The following is a 9,977-nucleotide window of genomic DNA, read 5'->3' as shown; positions in this document are numbered from 1 at the left end:
AATTCATTGGAAAAGACCCTGTTGCTGGGAAAGACGGAAGGCAAAAGGAGAAGAAGGCAGCAGAGGATGAGGTGGTTAGATAGCATCACCGACTTAATGGACATGAATTTGAGCAAACTATGGGAGTTAGTGGAGGGATGGAGGAGCCTGGCGTGCTGCAGTCCATGAAGTCACGAAGAGATGGACACGACGTAGCGACTGAACAAGTGAGGAGGGGAGAAAGGACACAGGTGAGCTCACAAATAGGCCCAAGGACTCCCCAGGGCTGTCAGAGCCTCTCTTAGCTCTGACTCCTTCCAGCCCCTCCCTGTCCTCAGGGAAGACTGCAGGGTCACTGGGCCTCATGGCTTAGGCCCAGGGCAGGAAAGGATGAAACTCCAAGCCAGCTAGGCACAGTCCAGGGGTGGGAAGAGAGCCAAGAGCACTGACCCACGAGGCCCTACATGGCAATGGAGCCATCCCGGAGTCCGTGCTCCCGACGAGGATGCTGACCACAGCCGGGGGGCTCTCTTGGCACCGCTGCTGGGCGTCACGCACCCTGACCACCTGATCCTCACTCTTGCGTGAGAGCAGCAAGCCCTGGGCCCCCAGTCCCTGGGCTGCCTTGTGATAATCAGTGTAAGCCAGGCTACAGGCCACACTGCTGCCCAGAGAGGGCACCTGCTCCCTGGAAATCTGGGTCCAGCCAGCATCATTTCCTATCAAGGCCATCACTGGGATCTTGTGTCCAACGAAGGTGTCAAATTTGATTAGGCTATAGCCAAACGCTCCATCCCCAAACAGGCACCAGACCTCAGCATCCGGCCGACACAGTTTGGCCCCAAGCGCAAATCCGGCACCAACCCCCAGAGTCCCAAAGGCCCCAGGATCAAGCCAACACAAGGGCCCACGGGGCTGCACCAGGTAGGCAGCTGTGCCCACAAAGTCCCCGCCATCGACCACCAGGATGGAGTTGTCAGGCGGAGTGTCCTCCACCAGCTGCAGGACCCGCACTGGGTTAAGATGCTGGGCTACGGGCATCACTGCCTTCTCCCGAAAGTTCTGCTCCTTCTGTTGGTCAGTTTGCCGAAGCTCCTCTGCCCAGTCTGAGGCCCACATCCGACCCTGGAGGCCCTCCACCAGCTTCACCACGAGGAGCCCACATCTCCCTGCACAGCCTCTTGGGGCTTCCAGAAAATGTCTGAGTTGATCAGCATCTCCTTCCGGTCACGGTTGACAACAATGAGTTTGCTGCTGCAGCTGAGGACACGCCCACAACAGGCGGAAGTCACACACTGCTCCTGCCAGGACAACCACGTCTGCCTTCAGGGCGGCCCTGTGGTTCTGCCGGAAGTGGAGGGGGTGGCTGCGGCCCAGCAGTCCCTGTGCCATCCCCGCCAGGAAGCAAGGGATGCCCAGGGTCTCCACGGCAACCCGAAGTTTGTCTGAGGATGTCGAAGGCAGCAGGGCCTGGCTCCCAATTAGCATGAGGGGCCTTTTGGCCCGACTCAAGATCTCCACATATTGCTGAACCTGCTGGGGGGAGGCCTGGGGAATGTCCAGGGGCAGAGGCCCCTCAGGCTGAGGCTCCCAAGCTCCTGCAAAGAGGTTGGCCAGGGAATTCACTAAGTACCAGTGGACCGCTCGACTCATGAGGCCCTTGGGCGGCTTACCTGGCACCATCTCCTTCTGAACGAGGAAGTAGGGGTACAGCACATCCAGAGACAGTTCCACAAACACCGGGTCGGCGGTGCCCGACTGTGCAGCGGCCATCGCGGTGCTCAGAGTGGGGATGATATCCCGCACTCTCCACACAGAAGCACAAAACTTGCAGAGCGGCCTGAACAGGGCTATCTGATCAACTGCCTGGAGTGCACCCTGATTCGGCAGCAGGGTGCTGGCCCCACCACCCAGGAGCAGGACTGGGGACTGGGCTACCGAGCATTCTTCACCGCAGTCGCTGCGTTGGTGAGGCCGGGGCCGGCCGTCACTGCTGCCACGCCCACCGTCCCGGTCAGGTGGGCTACAGCATCAGCGGCAAAGACAGCTGTGACTTCGTGGCGGGTGTCCGCCACGCGGATGCCCAACTTCTCACAGGCCACCAGCAGTGGCGAAATGTGCCCGCCGACCAGCGTGAAAAGGAAGCACACACCGTGGGCCTTCAGCACGACTGCCACATTCTCCCCACCATGCCGGATGCTTGCCGTGTCCACCTTGTGCATCAACTGATAGAAGAGCCCCAGGCGGTGAGCGGCGCCCAGCAAGGCGGCCACTAGCGTCCCAAAGGCCAGGAGCAGGAAAGAGGAGAAGCAGCCCCAAGTTGGGGCGGCAGCTGCCGCGGTCTCCATGAGCTGACACCTGCTTCTCAATGGGTCGGCGGGAAGCCCCGCCTCTCTTTGATATCAAGGACCCGAATCTTCGTCCTAGTGGTGAGACCACCCCACGACTACACCCCCAAGTCAGCGTGCCCCTTCTCCTGAAGCCGAACCCCCCGCTGCAGCGAGTTCCTGGACTTCAATCTGACTCCGGACCCCAGGCCCTGAGTCAAGGTCAGATCGTTTCAGGATGCTCCTCCTACCCCCGTGGCACTTTACCCTTCATCCATAGGAAATGGCGCTGGCTCCAGAGGAATTCCCCACAAGCTGCTCTTGTCCGTTTCCTGGGAACCCTGGCCACTAACCCCACCGCCATCGGAGGGACAGAGCAGTGGGGGATGGGCGGAAGAGGCGCTTCTGCAGAACGCAGGCCTGGGCCGCCTGCCTCCAGGACCTTTCCCCACCATTTCCATCCTGTCTGCCCCCCAGGGGTCTCTGGTATGACACCCCTCCTGGACCTTCATGCATGAAACTGACTTCGGGGCCATCTTCTGGATCAAGGTGTCAGATCCTAATTTGACAATGAGGGCCCCTCTTGTGGGTGGGTGGGGAAGCAATTTTTAAGCTGAGTTCCTCTGGGCCCACAGTGCCTGGCAGAGGGTGGGGGGGGGGGCAAGTGGATCACCTGTGGTCACAGCCAGTCAGCCAGGCTCAGCCTCCATCTGTCCTATACGCAAAGTTATGAGCACATTTCTTCCAGACCCACCACTTCCCCCTCCACTGGGTTCCTGGCCCGGGCACCCAGTGTTGTGTACAGGTCTCTGTCTGGGGTACCTCTGGGGCACTGGACAGGGGATTGGGGACTTGCGTGGACAGTGTGGGGGGGGCTTCCTTGGGGAAGTTTCCGACAGCTCCTGGCAAACAGGCCTGCACGCTCCTTGCACCTCTAAGCATGGACCAGGGTCATCAGTTTATACACCCTGGGAGCAGGTGAGAAGCGCACTGTGGGGCACTCCTAGACCTGCTAAAAGTCAGAACCTGCATCTTGATGACCTCAGGGGCTTCCATGCACAGCCGGGGACCCTGCACTGAGGCAGCCAGGCCAAGGCTTGGTCCCCGACAGACCACCTACCCTGCTCAGCCCTCCAACCACGCACCATGTCTCCCCCACCCATGGCTGTACTTGAGGGGTCCCGTGTGAGCTCCCCCTACTCCTGGGATAACCGCTCGTGTGTAAGGGCTCAGCTTTGTGGCAGGGTGAATGGTGCCCTCCAAAAGAGACACCCACATCCCAACTCCCCATATTTGCCAGGGGGCCTTTTTTTGGAAATGGGGTCTTTGCAGATGAAATCAAGTTAGATAAGGTTACAGTGGATTAGGTGGGCCTTATGCAGGATGATGGGTGTCTTTATAAGAAGAGGAGAGGCACACAGAGACAAGGAGGCCGTGTGAGGAGGAAGCAGAGGTTGGGGGATGTGGCCACAAACCCAGGAACACCTGGAGCCCCAGAAACTGGAAGAGTTGGGAGTGATGCTCCTCCAGAGCCCAGGTCGGGGGGCCCGGTCCTGCTGACCCTTGACTTTAGACTTCTGGCCCCCAGAACTGGGAGAGAATCAATTAGTATTGTTTTAAGCCTTCCCGCCACCCCAGTTTGTGGTCGTTGGTATCAGAAGCCCCACCTGGGACACTCAATGTTCTGTGTCCCTAAGATCCACCAATCGACCGCTACCTCATCCAGGCCAGTCTTCCCCCGGTCATCGTGGGGTGTCTTCTCAACAATAAATCTCCTGACTCGGGAGAAAGGCTCACGCTGCACACAGGGGCCCCATCTGTGTGGGGCTCGAAGCCCATGTTGCCTCGGAGCGGCTCAGCCTCACACACCTGCTGGCCCAGAGGGAGCAAAGGGGGTTACACACCTCTGAGCCCCTGTGACCTCCACACCCTGCCCAGTCATAACTGCAGACGACCGGGCCAGCAGACATTTCAGGAGGGCAGACTTGCTTATCTGCCCCCATTCCTCTTGCTTCACTGTCCTTTTGCATCCCCCTACCCCTGCTCCTGGGCTTCCCTTGGGCCTCCCTTGGGGCTCAGCGGGTAAAGAATCTGCCTGCAATGCAGGAGACCTGGGTTCGATCCCTGCGTTGCGAAGATCCCCTGGTGAAGTGAAAGGCTACCTACTCCAGTATTCTGGCCTGGAGAATTTCATTGACTGTGTAGCCCTTTGGGTCACCAAGAGTTAGACACGACTGAGCAACTTTCGTTTCATTCATCCCTGCTCCTGGTCCAGCCTGTCGAGCCGGCCCTCATGTTTGGGTCCGGGGGACACTGGTGACATCTGGGGACATTTTCAGTTGCATTTATGAATGCTGCAAGATATTAAATGCCAACAACGCCAAGGCTGAGAAATCCCACTTTAAGACTCTTCATCTTTTGGGGGTCATTGTTTGAGGATCCAATGGAGCCCATGGATTTCTTTCTCCCTGGGGAAGCACGCATAAGCCCCAAGTTTGTTTCACAGTGGGCAAGGTCGTGTGGCTGGGCTCTCTCCGAGGCTATCTTGTTCCCCAAACCCTCTCACTTCTTGGAATCAGAGCACACCTGGGAACGAGTCATCCCGGACATCTCTCCGCTAATCGGGCTGGTGTGGACCTGCACACACCCCGCACGCTGCCTGTGCCCAGCGGCCCCTGAATAGACTCTGGTCTCGAGCAGGGGCAGGCAACAGGCTTCCTGGGGCCTGACTCATCTCAGGGGAAAGCTCGGGGTTGCAGGGGCCATGGAAAAATCGGTAATGATCTGAAGACACCACAAGAAGATGGCTCATGCTCAGCTCCAGCTTTTCAAAATCTTGAACAATTTAGTTTATGCCACGATAACAGTTTCACCTAAAAAGGGCCCAATCAGGGACTTCCCTGGTGGTCCAGCGGTTAACACTCTGCCTTCCAATGCAGGGAGTGTGGGTACAATCCCTGGTTGGGGAACTAAGATCACCGCATGCCTTGAGATGTGGCCCCAAAGTTTTTTTTAAAAAAGGTCCAATCAACTGCTGAAAAACTTTTAAGGCTACAGAACCAAATCATCACTGACATTTGGGGTCACTGGGAGCTTGTGATTTGTATTAATAATAAGAAATACATTTTTGGCCTTTGTCCCCCGGTCCTGGCACAGGGCTCCTAAAACTCTGGGAATTATCTAAGTGGGGAGAACAGTCAAGGTGTCTCTTGTTAGGTGAATGAGGTGACTTTGCGAAGAGTGCCTCCTTTCCAAAGAGGGGCACTGCTTGCCAGGGTAACTAAGCACATGGTTAGACGACTGAAACTTTCGGTCCCTCCCCTGCCCCCGCCCACTATGTCTGGGAAAGCCAGAAGGGCTTCTGCTTGAAGCAATCACCAACAGCCAGTGATTTAATCAATTGTGCTTGTGTGATGACTCCTCCATAAAAACCCCCAGAGTCTGGATAGCTTCTGGGTTGATGAACACATGCAAATTTGGGGAAAGTGAGGCTCAGAGAGCGTGAAGTTCCGTGCCTCCCCCACACACACCTTGTCCTGTGTATCCCCCTCCATCTGCTGTTCCTGAGTTTATTACGTTTTACAATAAGGCTGTGATCTACCAGGCAACATGTTTCTCTGAGTTCCATGACCATTCGACAAATTAATAGAACCCAAAGTCATTAGAATCTCTGAACAGGTAGCCACTGGGTCAGAGCGCAGGTGACAATCTGGGCTTGCAAATGATGGCTGGAGTCGGGGGAGGGTCTTGTAGGGCTGGGCCTTTAACCTGTGCGGTCTGGAACTACCCCCAGATAGGCAGTGTCCACACTGAGTTAAGTTGCAGGACCCCCAGCTGCTGTCACAGAAGTGCTGGGTGGTGCTGGGGAAACAACGCATGCGTGTTGGAACTGGAAGAAGCCTCGTCACTGATTAGTACAACTCGATCTTTCCTGGTGGCCATAACCAATGTCTTTAAGCTTGATGTTTATTTCAAAGTCAGAAGTTTTAAAGAAGATATGTGTGGTGAAGGATTTAATTGGACTTGGAAAGGCTATTCTTTCTCCTTTGTGAGCATGGCCATTCCATTATCATATGAGCAATAATGACATATGACTGAATATTCACATCACCAGTGAGAATGTCCTGAGTGCCAGACTCTAAGTTAAGTCCTTTAGGATACCCCGTGATGTACTGACTTGTTTCCCAGGTGGTTCAGCAGAAAAGAACCCACCAGCCAATGTAGGAAGTGCAGGAGACCTGGGTTCAATCCCTGGGTGGGCAAGATCCCCTGGAGGAGGAAATGGCAACCCATTTCAGTATTCTTGCCTGAAAAATTCCATAGAGGATAGAGGACCTTGGTGCTACAGTCCACAGGGCTGCAAAGAGTTGGACACGAATGAGCAACTGAAATGCACACTGTCGAGCAAATACTGTTGGTATCTCTGTTGCACAAATGGTGAAACTTCATGGCTGTTGGTGTTCAGTCATCCGATTTTGTCTGATTCTTTGCCACCCCATGGACTATACACTCCAGGGAATTCTCTAGGCCATAATACTGGAGTGGGTAGTGTTTCCCTTCTCCAGGGGATTTTTCCAACTCACCACATATTGTAAGACTAAACTTGAGAATTCTTGTTTTTTATTTCATTTCAAACAGCCTTTGGGTATCTGAAAGGACAGTGTAGGTACTTTCAAGATGCCTTCTGCAAAACAAAGCCCTTTTGGCAAATATGCTCATGATATCCAGGTAAGTGTTGCTGTTGTGTCACATCTCAGCCAGAAGGCAGATCCTAAGCTCTTCCTCTGGCAGAAACAAATTCACAAAATAAGCCAGGAAAGACAGCTGGAGAAACAAACCACACCAACAACTGGAAAAGCATTCCTCATGAGACAAAGCTAGAGAAAAACCCAACATCCTTGTGGCCCAAAAACCCTCTTGGCAATGAATGTTCAGTAAGGGAGAGATGAAACATATCAAGTTCTAAGGAGAGGAAATGCCCATGGCCAGTGTAGTTTAGAGATGGCCTGACTGCTCAGATGTAGACACACACCAATGTAAACCCTTTGCAGACAGGAGTGATGGTCATCACCATAGTGTTTACTCTGGTGACAACCTGCCCTGGGCACCACATAAGACAGCAGACCTGATGCTCTTCCTCTGCCCCCACAGCATTCACTCATGAAGGCAGCTCAGGCGCTATCGTGCCCTGCCTGCCTGTCTGGCTCGTCCATGAGCTGTGACCACCTCCAGGGAAGGACTCTGCCTTCTCTTCTCTCTGCACCATGAACCTGCACACAGGGGGCCTTCAGAACCTCAGGAGATTCACCACACCCCAAGTATAGCCAGAACCCTCCCCAGGCATTAAAACGGCTGTGGAGTCACTTTGGCCCAAGCCCTGGTTACGGATCCCTGGAACCTACTACAGCCTCTACAGTGTGAATAATCAGGTCCTTTATGCACAGATTCCCGGCTGTGAGATCTGAGCTTTGGATTCATTGTCAGCTCTGTCCCTCCCGTGGCAGCCAGGTGGGCCGTGATATAAACAAAGGAGCTCATGAGCTGAGTTTCAAGGGAGGCATTGAAAGGACAGCGATGGATGGAACCTGTTACAAACTGAGGGAGGGTCCCTACATGTCTCAGAAGAGGCCTCTGGTGTGCAGGTGTGGAGGAGGGCCCCCACACTGCAAAGGAAAGAGAGGTACTCAGGGGCAAAGCCTCGTGGCCTCTCCTGTAGCAGCTCCAGTTGGTAGCTCGTGCACAGTGGACAGCCAATGTGGTCACATGAGTGTGACTCTTATTCCCTCACAAAGCAAGAGAAAGGGGGCAGGGTGTGGGAGTACCTGGAGGGTGTGGTGGGGTGGATGAAGGGAGGTGTCCTTCCTCTCTTCAGTGCAAATTGCTTTTGTGAGTCTCAGAGCTGCCAGAAGGCAGTCAGCAAATCAGGTCCCCACAGTATCCAGTGTGGGCTGGGTGCCTTGGCCCCTGTCAAGCCACACCATATGGCTTCCCTGAGTTCTAACAGCAGGATCTGGGGATTTTGTCTAGGTACACACTTCCTTGCTGTAGCTGTGTTACCTGTTACCCCCTTCTTTGAGCCCCAGTTTTGTCCTCTAGAAAAAAGACATCGATTGCTACCTTAGCAGGTTGCTACCTTAATCCTGTGAAGACTAATTAGGGTAATCCTACAATTAATAGCTCGCCTTAAGAGATATCAGTGAATAGCTGGCCTTAAGAGATACTGGGCTTCCCTGATAGCTCAGCTGGTAAAGACTCCTCCTGCCATGCAGGAGTCCCCGGTCTGATTCCTGGGTTGGGAATCCTGATCCACTGCAGAAGGGACAGGCTACCCACTCCCGTATTCTGGCTTTTCTTGTGGCTCAGCTGGTAAAGAATCTGCCTGCAATGTGGGAGACCTGGGTTCAATCCCTGGACTGGGAAGATCCCCTGGAGAAGGGAAAGGCTACCCACGCCAGTATTCTGGCCTGGAGAATTCCATGAACTCTATAGCCTATGGGGTCACAAGAATCTTCCACGAATGAGGGACTTGCACTTCACTTTCAAGACATATGACCTGAATCCAGATTAAACTGGAGTCTCCAAGTGTCATCTGGCATTTCTTCTCTGAAGCCAGCCAAAACCCACACAGTTGCATTTCCAGGGTCTCCACTTAGCCAGCTGGACAGAAAACCCAGCGTGGTTCAAACAAGCTGACAGACAAGCAGGAGAAGACTCACAGGCAGAAGGCTTCCCTCCGGTTTCAGGTGGAGCTCCGGGACCACAGCAGGAACCGGCGCTCTCAACCGCTGGGCTCAGCAGCGGCCTCATTCTCAGGCCAGCAGCTCTACCCTGAGGGGCTCAGGAAGGCCACCAACCGCCCCAGGCTGACCTCACGCCCCTCCCACTGCTGTAGCCTGACCTCACCCAGCCCCACCCCTTCTGGCAGAAGGCCAGCTCCTCTTCCCTTGATTCCAGCGTGAGGCCCGGCCCTGGGCCCCGATTGGTCATCGCACCAGTCCTGAGCCAATCACGGTGGCCAGGGGGGAGAGAACACACCGATTGGCCAGGGCCAGGTCATGGGCCCATACTCTCCAGGACACGTGTGAGGTGCTGCCCCTGTGGCCGCGGTGGAGACAATGCGATACCCCCAGAGCAGAGCTGAGAGTCCAGTCACTGTGTCCATGTGCTCAGTGTCCTGGGACGTGCCTGCTCATCCTCTCTCCACACCACTTTGTCCTCTGCAGGCACAATACTCATGACACACCTCTAACCTTCCCAAGTGCTGTTTCACGCACCCACATTCAAGGGAGCAGGTCCTCCTGTTGGAAGATAGGTTTGGAGATCCTCTCTTAACCTCTGGCCTTGTTTCTTCTGTCATGGTAGAATAATTTATTCGTTCTAAAAACCCCCACAAGCACCACCACAGGCTGCTTTGCGTATTCAGGATTCTTAGCTGTTGTGAGTGGAGGACATGGCCCACGGGCCTCCCAAAGGGAATGAATTTTGTCCAAGGAAGCACCTGAGAGGCTAAATCAGTGAATCACTTTGCTGTACACCTTAAACAAACAAATTATTGTAAATCAACAATATCTCAACTTAAAGAAAAGATATTCCTTCATCAAAAATTGTTCAAAATTTTGTAAAATTTTTCTTTCAATTGTTGGTTCTTCAGTTCAGTTCAGTCACCCAGTC

The 9,977-nt window shown here is 54.3% G+C and overlaps 1 pseudogene; it reads right to left on the bottom strand.

The window, feature by feature from the left end:
• Nucleotides 1-439: 439 nt before the first annotated feature.
• LOC129651734 (2-hydroxyacyl-CoA lyase 2-like) lies at nucleotides 440-2,342 on the bottom strand (annotated as a pseudogene).
• Nucleotides 2,343-9,977: the final 7,635 nt, after the last annotated feature.

This window comes from Bubalus kerabau, chromosome 4 (assembly GCF_029407905.1).
Source record: "Bubalus kerabau isolate K-KA32 ecotype Philippines breed swamp buffalo chromosome 4, PCC_UOA_SB_1v2, whole genome shotgun sequence".
NCBI classification, from domain to species: Eukaryota; Metazoa; Chordata; class Mammalia; order Artiodactyla; family Bovidae; genus Bubalus; species Bubalus kerabau.
The sequence above is the reverse complement of the archived record's forward strand: the minus strand, read 5'-3'. Positions and strand labels throughout refer to the sequence as shown.